This window comes from Corapipo altera, unplaced genomic scaffold, assembly GCF_003945725.1.
Source record: "Corapipo altera isolate COAL_440 unplaced genomic scaffold, ASM394572v1 52b, whole genome shotgun sequence".
NCBI classification, from domain to species: Eukaryota; Metazoa; Chordata; class Aves; order Passeriformes; family Pipridae; genus Corapipo; species Corapipo altera.
In genome coordinates this window covers 4,031,666-4,044,491 of record NW_020884922.1, presented here as the reverse complement: position 1 = coordinate 4,044,491, position 12,826 = coordinate 4,031,666, and the positions used below count along the sequence as shown (strand labels likewise).

Genomic DNA, 12,826 nt, shown 5'->3' with positions numbered 1-12,826 from the left:
GGTTCAACCTAGCTTCTCAAGCAGGGACATCTAGAACCAGTTGTCCAGGACAACATGTAGGTGATTTTTTAACAACTCTAAGGAGGGAGATTCCAAAATCTCCCTGCACAACCTATAACAGTGCTCAGACATCCTCACAGCAAAGAAGAGTTTCCTTTTTTTCAGACAGACCGTGCTGTTTTTCATTTTGTGCCCATTGCCACTTGTCCTGCCACCCGGCTCTCCCAAAAAGAGTCTGGTTCCATCTTTGCACCCTCCTTTCAGGTATTTATATCCATGATGAAATTGCCTTAGTTTTCATGGGGAAAAATAGATTGTTGTCAGCAAAACCATTCAATAATCAGAATTGTGAAATACTGGGTTTTGATGGAAACCACATAACTAGAGGTTTTAAGAGCTGAGTGTGAACTATCAGCTGGTACTTGTCTAGTCCCTGGTGACCTTCATTCTTTGAAAGTGGTTATACTGCACAATATCCTGAGGTCTTTCAGCCTCGCAGTTCAGCAATTCCATTACTTTCCTCTTTTTAGTTTCCCCATCCTATTTCTTTTGACTAGTTTTAGAGCACTACTGTCACTTGAGCATAGACATACTTCTGGGAGCCAAAGGTTTTCTAAACTAGTTCTTGTACCATATGGCCTTTTAAAAATGTAAGAAGATCTTAGATATTTTTTTCAAACATATACTTCAATATGGCAGAAAATAAACCCCATAAAAACAATGCTTCTTTCATGAAAATGCCTTATTCATATGATAGTATAGCAATATATTGAGAAAAAATCCAATAAAATCTTAATTATATCAGGTTAGAGAACCACTGTGTACATAAGTTACATGTACTCAAGTTTATAGTGCCAAATAGTATTCAGTCACCAGGCTGTAAAGATCTACATGGAGTAATTTCTGGACCATCAGCAATTGTGTCCAAAATTTTATCAATTATAAGAGAGGTTTCAGAGGACTGAGAATGGCAAATATAGTAGCTCTTTTTAAAAAAAGCAGAAGCAGAAGAGCTTGGAATTATAGTCTAGTTAAAGACAGCCAGAAAGACACACCAACAAATTATTAAAGAATCCAGATAAAAGAACCAAAAAGATAAGAAGGTGAAAAGAAACAGCCAGCATAGATATAGATTTGTCAATAACAGATCACATCAATCTAATTTCTTTCTTTGACAGGATGACTGGATAACAGCCTAACAGAAGGCAGGAGGTTTGATAAATCCTGACTTCAGCAGGTCTTTCAACAGAGCTCTGCACACTGTTCTTTATAAGCAAGAGAAATGTGGTCTGGAGGATTCAGTGAAAAATGTGTGACTAAGTAGTTGGAAAACAGCACCCAACATAATAATTAGTACAGGTTCTCTGTCAAACTGGATGGTATTTTGAACTCATGGAGGAGTCCCTACTGATGCCTCTGTTCTAGCATGGTTTCCACTTACAACCTCAGTGGTGGGATAGAGTTGCATTTTTTTATACATGGCATTTTTCCAAAGTGACACTGAACAAGAACTGCAAAGCATTTTGGCCATTCAGTCAGAATACAAACCACTCCTCAAGTCCTGGAGAAAGCATTAACAAGTGAACATGAAAGGTAGGCAATATACCTGCAGAATACTAAACTTAGAGAAGTTATATGAGCAGATTTTAAAATAAAGAATAAATAGCAAGATTAATGTAAAACGAACAAACATAGTGGGCCATAAACTAAACTGTGTCTTGCTATTGTGAAAAAGTTTGGAGCTGAAGTGGAAGTCAGAAATGTTGTGTATAAGCTATTGGAGGTGGTGTTCTTGATGTTCTGTTCTCCTTGGGTATTGCTCAGACCTCAGCTGGAGTAATGTTTCCCATTTCGATCATCACACTTCAGAACAGATATAGACAATTTAGAGAGAATCCAGAGAAGAGCAACAGGAATGATAAGAGCTTTGGAAATGTGACCTGCAAGGAAAGGTTGAAGGAGTTGGATTTGTTTAGTCTAGAAAAGGGAAGACTGAAGGGAGGCACGATAATGTCTTCAAATATATAGAGCTTCTTAGAAAGAGTGCAGAGATCAATTATTCTTAGGGCCTGAGTGGGATTTGTATGAGAAGAAAGCCATATAATTTTCAGCATAGGAGATTCTGGTTACAAGGTTTCCAATTGAAAGGGCAGTTAAGGGTTGAAATAGTTCACTGAGGCAGATTGCAGATTTTTTTTCACTGAAGGTTTTTAAGAACAAGTGAGATATGTCATGTTTGTTTTATGTATAGTGAGGATAGGGAATGAATTATCCTATGTCTGTAGATACCTTCCAGCCCTATATATCTCTGATTCCCATGACAATGAAGCATTGATTCCACAAACACACAGAAGGATATTGTGGGATATATCTATAGACTGCTTCTTGACAGTCATTTTTATGACTGCATTGTGGACTGTACTGTGTGTTCCAGAAATTAAAGAGCTCAAATGTCCCCAGTAAAGATCTTTACCAAACTTGTTCTTCAAATAATAAATAATATGAGTTTACACACCTGGATAAAATGAGCAAGATGTCCTATTTACTCTTCACAAAACTGAAATAAACACATTTCTCTTGAAAATATGAAATACTAAAATACTTTGTTTCTTAGAAGAAAAATGACTGCTTGTCAAACCGTAAACCAGTAAGTGGCTAAAATGAACAAAAAGACAATGCCCACTGTTTTGGTAGTCTCACATCTCATTAGAGTGAATTAGACAGCCATAAAATTCTGTGATTTTGTAGCTGATAGCAATCACCACATAAACTGAGACCAATATCGTGGTGTTTGATCAATAGAAGGAATTCACTACAGGATCTGAACCTTAGAGACTATCAACTGTTCTGCCTATGTCCAGATAAATATCTAAGCATAAACAAAGTCAGGGTGCTGTAAGCCAGGATGTGAACTAAGTATTGCTTTGCTCTAAGTATGCATAAGGGGAGGGGGGTGTTGCATTATCACATGAAATTTGTTAATGGCAATGAAAGTTGAACTGATCCCATGAGGATATCAGTGGAAGAATAGCCCTGGCTTGGTAAATCAGCACACAGGGATACCAAGTACTCAACACTCATGAGTCAGGCCCCCAAAACATGAAATCAGCTTTAAAATATGGCTTTATAGTGTTTTACAAGGTTTGTTTCATTTACTTTCTAGGTTTTGAGCCTGCAGTGTGACCAAGATCACATTTTCAGGCTTTTTTCAAGAACCACTTGATAGTCATGAGCTTTATAATTTTTGTAGGAAGGAGGAAAAGAAGTGAGGAAAAGAAGTAAAGAAAACTATACACTTGGAATCCAGTCTCTAATCACTACCAGTTCTTCTGATGGTTCACTCTTCTTCCAGATGTAGGTGAACTGCTTCACCTTGGTCAATATAGTGCGATAGCCTGGTTTGGAGTGCTAAAATACAGGCACCTATCCTGCTTTATTGTCAGTGCACTGCCTAGAAAAATTTTCATTCATGTTACGTAGTTTTCTTTGTGACAACACCTGGACACAACTTAAGTGACAGCATAAGTCAAGAACCAGGCTCAGGAATAAAAAGAAGAGAATCTGGTATTTTTTATAGGACCAATAGTGTTCTTTTTTCTAAGTTTTACTTCCATTTGCCTAAGAAACAGAAGAGCGCACAATGCGTGTGCATCTCCAAACAAAGCTAAGTGACAAGCACCCTTCAAAATCCAGGTGCCGAATGCTTCATTTAAACTGCATGTAAATAAACAAGAAGGAAATCCTGCTACCATTAAAGTTCTCCTGGTAGTATTTAACCTATGGATTTTCGCACTAAGCATTATTGGACAAGAGGATTAGTTAAAAAAGAAAGGAAAAAGTCCCTTTTGGCTTCTTCCATGCTACATTACGGTCTGTGTTGGAAGACAGGGTAAAAGGGATGCCATAGCCTTCACAAAGAAAATAAAAATATAGAGTGAACAAATACAAAGGGAGAGATATATATCACGTATAACCATATACAGCATATTAGTAAATAATTTTTATGTATGTAGGTCTGAATAGGAGTCCCATTTAGATATATATTCACATAGAGATATAGATACACACACACAAACACAAATATTGGATATATTTATACTCCACAACTCCTTCCTTATCTCCAGAACACCTCTCTCAACAACAGCACGGTTGTAGCCTTTTTTGAAACCTGTTTGAACTTTCCCTTACTGTGAGGACACTGAATTAACTTTAAACTAACCTCTAATTTGGGATTTCATTTCATACAAAGCAAAGTCAAAAGCCAGCAGGTTAAGACTGGAGCACTAGAGAACGTGGCATCTCCACTGATACAGTGGGTGGGGAGAGGAAGCTATTAACATGTCTGTAACACTTCGCTTTATACACAACTACCCTGCTTTTAACTCCAGCCTTGGTCGCTAAGGTCAGTCAAGACAGAGCTGACTAATAGTGTCGCTTTCCTATTGCCTTGCGGGCTCACCCCTGCCGCAGCACGACAGCCCGGCGCTGGAGGGGGTGGTGTAACACCTACCCGGGGGCGGGGAGAGAAGAGCTAATCGTGGCTTTTCATTAAATGGTGGATGTTAGGGAAATCAGTGTCGTACCGCCATAGCTACAGAGCTGTTGAAAAGAGAACTACTTAGCCATTCATGAAACACTGTTATGTTAACACGGTAATGAATAGGACAAGGTCCCTCATTGTCAAGCAGGTGGTGGACTTTCACTCCGCATGAAGGGACCTGAGCGCCCAAAATTGCTCTAACCAAGTATAAAGAAGCTCAAAAAACGTAGCTGTCAATTCATTATTTCAAGTTTAAAATAAAAGTGTATGTGATGAAATGCTCCAACAGAAATTGAATCTTCAGAAATTCCAGTTCACAAATGCATCCTCCAGACTGCTCTATGCAGTGGGCCATTCATATAAAGGTATAAGCTAGTGGAGCATGAAGCATTCATTCAATCACATCATTTTTGAATATGAAATAACAGCAGATTTCTTTTCAGAAAGTATTTTAAGCTTTCTACATAGCTGTGGTTGTAGCTGTACCTGTCATTCTCTAGAAAAATGAGGCCCAGATCACTGATCACCAGCAAAGAACAGTGCAGAGGAGTGAGGGCTTCAACCAATGCCTATCCCCTTCACTTTTCCCCAGCTTCATAACTTTAATGCTCAGCATATCAATGTGGTCAAGGATTCAGCACTCCCTACAGAAAACTTTCAAAAGGGAGGAATTTCCCCCCTGAGGCTATTTTGGCCATAGGTACTCCAGTAAACGGAATACATGACTTGGAGAAATCTGGGCCAAATTTAGCACCATAGAACTGAGTCCATCTCTTAGCCTCAGGAAAATACCTAAACCAAGAAGCACTATCTTTCTTCTCCAGGAGAAGACCTTGTATTCTGATTCCATGAGGCAAAGCACTTTTTCACCACTCTTCTGCAGTACTTCAGATGTCAAGAATTGGAAGGTAAGCAGTGTTAATTTTATAGGTGATCTTTCTGATTCATATTATTGTAAATCCTTTCAAGATTTCAAGCAATTCAAGTCCAGTTTTCTCTTCCTAATACAGTTTTTTTTATCAAATACAGCGTTCAGTCATTTCCATTCATGGAGATCTGAATACAGCACCCTTAACTAAAGGGATAGAATACTTTACGTTAGATGTACTTGATATAACTAAATTTGTTACTTGTGCTCATAATGCAATTATTGGTGTAAAGGATAAAAAAATTAGAACCACTAGAAATTTTCTATAAAATATATCTGGGACTTCAATGGCATTCTGGCACGGGAGAATTGATGCACACTTACATAAAATATAACAATTATTAGAGAACCTCAATATCTCTTTTTTAATTAATGATCTTTAGTGGAAAATGAAACATACATTTGCTTGTGGTATATGCTGGAGAAAGCTAAGACAATAGACTTATAGAATCAAATTACTCAAAACATGAAAAACACTTATAAAATGCAGAGAAAAAATTAACAAATAGAATATCTCAAAATAATCCACCAGATCCAAAATGTTTCTCTTAGGCATTCTTCCTGAAGACAGAACTTTTTCTTCCATCTAGTATAGACTGCTGGTATTTTATTTTCTCTACAAAAATAATGTAATATATAATAGAAATGGTAAAAAAATCACAATGACACTAAAAGAATTTCAGAGGTGTCACAGATTTCCCTGTGTAAAGAACTGCCCATACAAAACAGAGTATTAAACCAGAGGACTGAACCTCCCAAACAAGCAGATTCTTTCCTGTGCAAAGGAACAGGTAATTTCTCTAATGTACCCACGTGGAGCAGATTTTCCAGTTCCTTACCTCTACAGTTTCCTAGCAATTCTGTTCCATTGGTGAACTAATAAAAAAAAGGGAAAGGACATAACAACTATAGTGTTTGCTTAGCCTTTTTTAATTTGAAATTAATATTGAACAATTATTTCTAGATTTAAATTCAGACAAAAGACTTTCTACTTGTCCATAATATCAAATGATTCATTTTACTCTCTTTAACAAGACTACGGATTAGACAGATATTTGTTGAAGATGATGCACTGAGAAGCAATTACACATTCACTAAGGACTTCTTTTCAAAACATACAGGCAGAGGTGAAGCTTAGTGAGACATCTGAAACACTACATCCAGTTTTGATAACCCATTGTAAGGAGAACACCAATAAACTTGGACCAGTTCAGCTTAGGACCTCCAGCTGAACTCCACTTGACCTGTAAGTGCTGGTGGAGCTGGGCTGCTCCAGCCTGGAGAAGGGACAATTTCAGGGATCTAAGACCATTCTGCCAGTACCTGCTGAGAGGCTGTGCGGTTTCCATCCTTTTTGTTTTACAAGAATAATCTGGATAAAGCCCTGAATACCAATAACATAATACAGACAATATGATAGTTGTGTATCCAAACTATCATTGCTTATACTGATGATCATATTTTTTGTGGGCCTAATCAACAGGAATCTTAAGTCAGTGTAAGCCTAAGGAAATTTAGGCAAAAAGTTTGTCCCCCTTTCATTTACAGTCAATAAATAGTTCCAGGCAATGTCAGAGTGATTCAGTGCAGTACTGTCTGACTTGCCTCCTTGTTTCTCTCTGTGGCTAGAGAGAAGACAGTATAACAGGGAGACTGATTAAATCATGAAAACTGATCTTCCTTAGTCTCTCACATTCCTCCCTCTATACCGCATATAGTCAACCTAGAGCAGGAGGATTCTGAGCTAGATGAACTTAAATTTTCTGGTGATACTTCCTTTTCTTTGAACCAGCGGTATTCTCAACGCATAGCACGCAGATCCTTGGGAGATGCTTCACTACTTCAGTGTAGCAGTGGGATTTGAAAAGCTCGGAAGGTCCTGCATAATGTGCCCTATTGTGCTATTAAAAGAAAACACTTACTTTTCCTTCATAGACAGGAACTATTGAATCAGGCCCAAAGGCTCCTATTAGTGAATCAGCTCTGTATATTCCATGTGTCTAGATTCACCAACAAGAGAGAGGAATCAGTCCTCAGTTTGAATGTATTAAGAATTTAATAATTTGTATAAATATAGAAAAATTAAATTTTTGTTTTCTTTGTGAATGTTTAATTTCTTGTGTTCTCTTTGATACTTACACTCCAGAAATCAATTAATGGGAAGAGTGTGTCAATTAATGGGAACTGCAGAATTAGTGCAATGGACATCTGAATTCACTTAAGTGGAGTCAGTCTGAGTTTACAGCTGTGAAGATTAGTACAAAATCTGGCCCATGTTTTCTTTTTCACTAGAAGTTTTCAGCTAAAGAATGACACTGTGGCCATCTTCATGACTTTAAATTGACGTCTTTTCTTGCCTGCATCTCATCTCTGTACACAGTATTGGAGTCTGAGTATCAGGTGGGGTTCTTGCAGGAAATCAAAGCAGCACTTCTCACTACAGATCTGGGCTACTGATGTGAAGTGCAGAAACACAGGCTGCATACAATAAGGAACACCTGTGCTCCAAAAAGTCCCTGTCAGGGGATTTATCTTTCTAGTAAGCACTCCTTAAATGCCAGTTATTAAAATGAGAGAAATAAAAGGCCTTTTGTTCCTTCATAGGATTTTAAAAATAATGTTGATACTTGGTAAATCCTTTCAGTGGTGGAAAAATTATTTTGAAAGCAATTGATTATATTTGGTCACTGTCTCAGAATGCCAAAAAAGGTAAGTTTTTCCAACTGTAACATGCAAAAGCAAGTCAAAAAACCTAATTTGTTAAACATATTTTTAAACACGCCAGCAACATGAACTTGTTCTTTTTTTTTCTACTGGTAAGAGAACAAAAAATTTCTACAATATTCATAAATTAAATGTTAACTGTAAATAAATATAAGTCCCACAGGGAAATGACCAGATGAATATATTTATTTTTACAAGGCCAAGCTGCTATACAACTTAAATATTGCAAGCTTTATAAAATAAAATATTTACAGATAGTAATGGGGAGTTTTCTATACATAACTCTTCTAAAAAGCTTCAAACACATTTCAGAGTAGCTTGCATCAGCAATGCACCCTTACTTAACTCCATAAATGTCTGTGTACACATGGGAATACATGTGTATATGCCACTGGCTTTTCAACCTATTTAGGTTTTCTGTTGGACCCTGCATTCAGGACTTCGTTCTGAGCATCCTATTGAGCTAAGGAAGATTCTTACTTACAAAGTACCATAGATAAGATTATTTTTCAGTTCACGTCTCTCTCCCACCCCTTGCTTCTTGGGTCAGCACATTTTTTATGACTTAGGTGTCAATAAGCACTCCACTGGGGCTTGCTTTGCTGAGAAATCAGAATTCAAAGCAAGAATGGGAGAAGGTGGGAACAAAACCAGAAGGTCTGTAATGATGAAAGATATTGTACCACAAGAAAGCAACCCCTTTTTTCTCATTGTCACACACTGTTTAGTGGGTCCTGTAGAACCTCAGCACTGTTTATTGGTCATGGGTTAGCAAGGTGCATGCGGCTGAAGTAGAGGAAAACTGGGTAGGCAGGAAAATGAAAAGGTAGCATAGAAGTAAGAGTTTTGGTGCTGACAGTTGCCCTTGACTAGCTAAAATTGGCAATAAAGGGGACGATATATGGGATAATCTACTGCCACACAATCCCACACACATTAGTACAGTTATGACCAAGTTACAGCACACCTGTCATGCCTAGTCCTTTCTTTTCTGGTTTTCATGATAATGTATTACAAGACTTTGTGGTAATAGCTAAAAAATAGAAAGTAATTTTCTAAACCATTATGATTTTGAATACATTACTCCATCTCAAACTCATTCCAACATTACTGCAGAAATAAAGGAAAATGTGAATTTTAACTGCACAATGAATACAGGAATGGGGAAAAATAAAAATAAGGCATCTGACCACTGTCATGAGTGTCACAGACAGAAACCCTTCCTCTTACCTTTTTTTGTTCTAATTTCGAAGTAATAGATTGTGGTTTAAATTTATTACTCAAATACTCAGAGTATACCAGAGACATTTAAACAACATTTAGGCGTATACATATTGGGTACAGAATTGTGTCCCAGATTTTTCCAGAATGACAGTAGACACTTCCTGGGTATGGGATTTAAAAAAATAATTAGAGGATATGTGAATCTATGTGTTACAAATAGGCAAGTATATCATACAAAATATATGTGAGTCAGGATAAAAGGTCCTGTGAAATAGATTGCATTCTGGTATGGCAGTTCTGTGAATAACTATTTTGAAAGTTAGTTTAGAAAATAATTAAATGTAAAGTCATTTTAATATACAAATGTCTGACAGGAACTTGAAGTCCAACCCTTAACCCTGAAAAAAAAGATAAAATAAATTTAGATTAAAAAAGGATTTGAATTTCTCTAAAACCCACAGAAAATGTTACCATTTAGTAATGACATTCCCTTTCCATTTGACCCCAGCTTGACATGCTGAATTGCTCTGAACATCCGCCACCATGTACAGAAAGTCTTACTTCTTAACTCTTGCTATTCTAATTTGCACACAAAAGTGCATTAAAAAGGATGTTAAGGCTGTGACATAGAACAATAAAAGCAGCAAATTCATAAGTAATTAGGGAATATACTATACCAAATGTTCTCCAGTGTAAAAGGGCATGCCATTACATCACAGGCGATAGAGTTCTATGAGAAAACAATAGAGTTTTCTGATATGTAATGCTGTGCTCCTGTTTTATGGGGAAAAAAAGAGTGACTGCAGCTGGTAAAGAGAGACTAGAATATATATGCTTATAAAATATTGGGTAATTCAGAGATGAAGTCAGCAGTCTTTCAGAGGTGTGGATATACAAAGGACTGCCTAAAAAATGTTTTAGACCTCTATTCTCCTATGTAACTTATATTTATGAAAGCATCAAAGGCATATTCACTTATCTCCTTTATCTTTTCTCATAGTTTGCTCCAAATCCCACTGAAATCAGGTGGAGAGAAATAGGGATCAAACAGTACAAAGGTGAGAGCTCTTTATTCTTCGTATGTGTGAGGTACCGTCTGATTTTTTCAAGGAAGGCTGAATGCACTAGACTGATGCAAACAAAGGCTTAAAAACCTGCTTTAATCAGGTGAAGAGTTCCAAGTTCCCACAGGTTTCAGGCACTGACAGAGTTAAGTGCTAACATGTTGGCAGAGGGATGGCTCGGGGAGTAAGGTGGAATTTGCTATTGGCCCACTAATGTCAGTGAGATGTACAGCCGCATCATAGGCCTCTGGGAGATGACATTGCAAGCTCTTTGGGAACATGCTCTGAAGAAAGAGAGAGGGAGTTGTTTTACATATATGAAACACCCATCTCAATTGTAAGTGCTAAATAATGTATCAGCACAGTTCACAGGCATATAAATTTTGCTGAAGGGGGAAGAAGTTGATAATAGATAATACTTTTGGTGTTATCTATCAAGAAGATATGAGGTCAAATTTCCTTGAACATTGTAAGAAATATTGTAAGGTAGTATTTTTTTGTTTATATCTCTAAGCCCCATTTTGCTTGTTCCTTTCCCCAGAGATCTTTCAGAGATATTTTCTCAATACCAAGCTGTCAGTGTTTCTGCAGAAGCAGCCCTGCCACTGCGTAAGACTCTCCCAGTCAGATCTACCATAATTACAGTCTGTGTCTCCTCCAGAATCACCCATTTGTACTCCATTCACAATGGCGACTGAGTAAAGGGAGCAGTGACATGAATGATAACAAAACAGTGATAATTTTTTTTAACAGATTAGTTCAGTCTCTGAATCAGCACACAGACTATGAACAAGCAGCCAAGAGCTTGTGAAGGGAAGGATATTACACACTCCACTTAGATGGGATTATGCCCCTGCAGAAATGGGCTTTGGGTCTCCTCCTTCTCTTTTCTTGCATTCAGACTGTTTCCTGATCTTCACAAAATTTCCAGTATATAAAAGCTAATGAAAAATTTTGTACTTATACTTCATAAATACATTCTGGGTAGAAACACATTTCTAGTTGGAAGACAGGATGCTAGTTATATAAAGGGGTTAAACTGTTAAATTTACCGCATGCCATTAAAGATGGTGGTTACAAACTCCTTTTTCAGAGGAATCTGACTCAACCTAAAGGACAATTCTCAGCATTTCTTGATGGCATTTTGTGGGTTTTTTATGGAAATTGAAGAACAATGGAAAACAGATAAATGAACAGATCAATCATACGCTTATTCATACATGGTGTTCATTTCTTGCAAGTATTCAGATGATCACCTAGTATTTGTAAAAATGTTTTCGGTTCTGAAATTATTGTATAAGTAGCAGTTGTCTGGGAATCAATATCAGAACTGTGTTATTTTTTTTATTCACTATTTTTAAAATAACATTTTTCATTCACTCTTTTTCATATATTATTTTTGTATTTTAGAAATGTCTTTCAATTAAAGAGCAAAAAAGATCATATTTAATCAGATAAAAAATCTCAGTCCTTCTGCCAACTGCAAAAAGCAGTCAGCTGCCTCAAAATGGAAGGAAGGTACTCCTAATACTTTCAATGGGATTTGGTGTCAGGGAGTAGCAAGTATGAGGGTGTTCCAAGAGGGAAGACAAGCCAAAAGATGATGACACCAGCAGAAGAAAAATTCTCTTAAGAGACTAATGGAGGTAAGGGAGAAATTTCCTCTCCAGATGTCAATAAAAGAAGTGTTTTACCCTTGCTGATTTTTCATGTCTTAAGTAGGTCTGCCAAGGTCCTTTGTAAATACTTTCTAACTGCCCTAAGTTTGAGAGTCAAGATTTCCTTTACAGTCCCTTCACACTATAGACATTTGGATTTCTTCTTCCCAGTAGTCTCCCTAAATTACTTCTTAGCATTTTGACCCACAGGCAGTGAAATACACGTGCTTAGCTGTAGGAACACATTTTTTCATTTAATACTTCTAGAATCTTTTCTCTATCCCAAGGCCTATATGCCTGTGTGCATTTCACTTATCACCCAGTTTGCTTTCTTCTAGCACTCCTACATCTCCTATAACCACAAGGTCTCTGATGCTATCGCTCTGATATATCTTGTTCTTTCACTGTAAGGTCTCTTGTTCTCTCACTCCTAAATATTTCTTGGTATAGCAGGTTTCTCCAAGTTTCACCCACTCCTTAAGTCTGTTGTTGTCTGTTGTCTGTTGTGTTGTGAACTGTTAATACAAGTGTGAAACAACTAGAAAATCATGTATTTTTTCTGAAAGATAAAGTAATTTTGTTAATTCTTTGCCCACGTTTCTAACCTCTCTATGATCCTTTGTGTTATTTCTTGTTTCTTGCACTATCTCTCATTCAGTTAGTACACAATAACACTGTTAACATTCTG

At 37.1% G+C, this 12,826-nt stretch overlaps 1 long non-coding RNA gene across 1 annotated transcript; it reads left to right on the top strand.

Annotated features, from left to right (window-relative positions):
- The first annotated feature begins 5,365 nt into the window (after positions 1–5,365).
- On the top strand, positions 5,366–12,098 carry LOC113953672. Its single transcript, XR_003529970.1, has 4 exons — positions 5,366–5,448; positions 6,590–6,714; positions 10,417–10,474; positions 11,891–12,098. It is a non-coding gene; the product is annotated as an uncharacterized LOC113953672 (long non-coding RNA).
- The last annotated feature ends 728 nt before the right edge of the window (positions 12,099–12,826 follow it).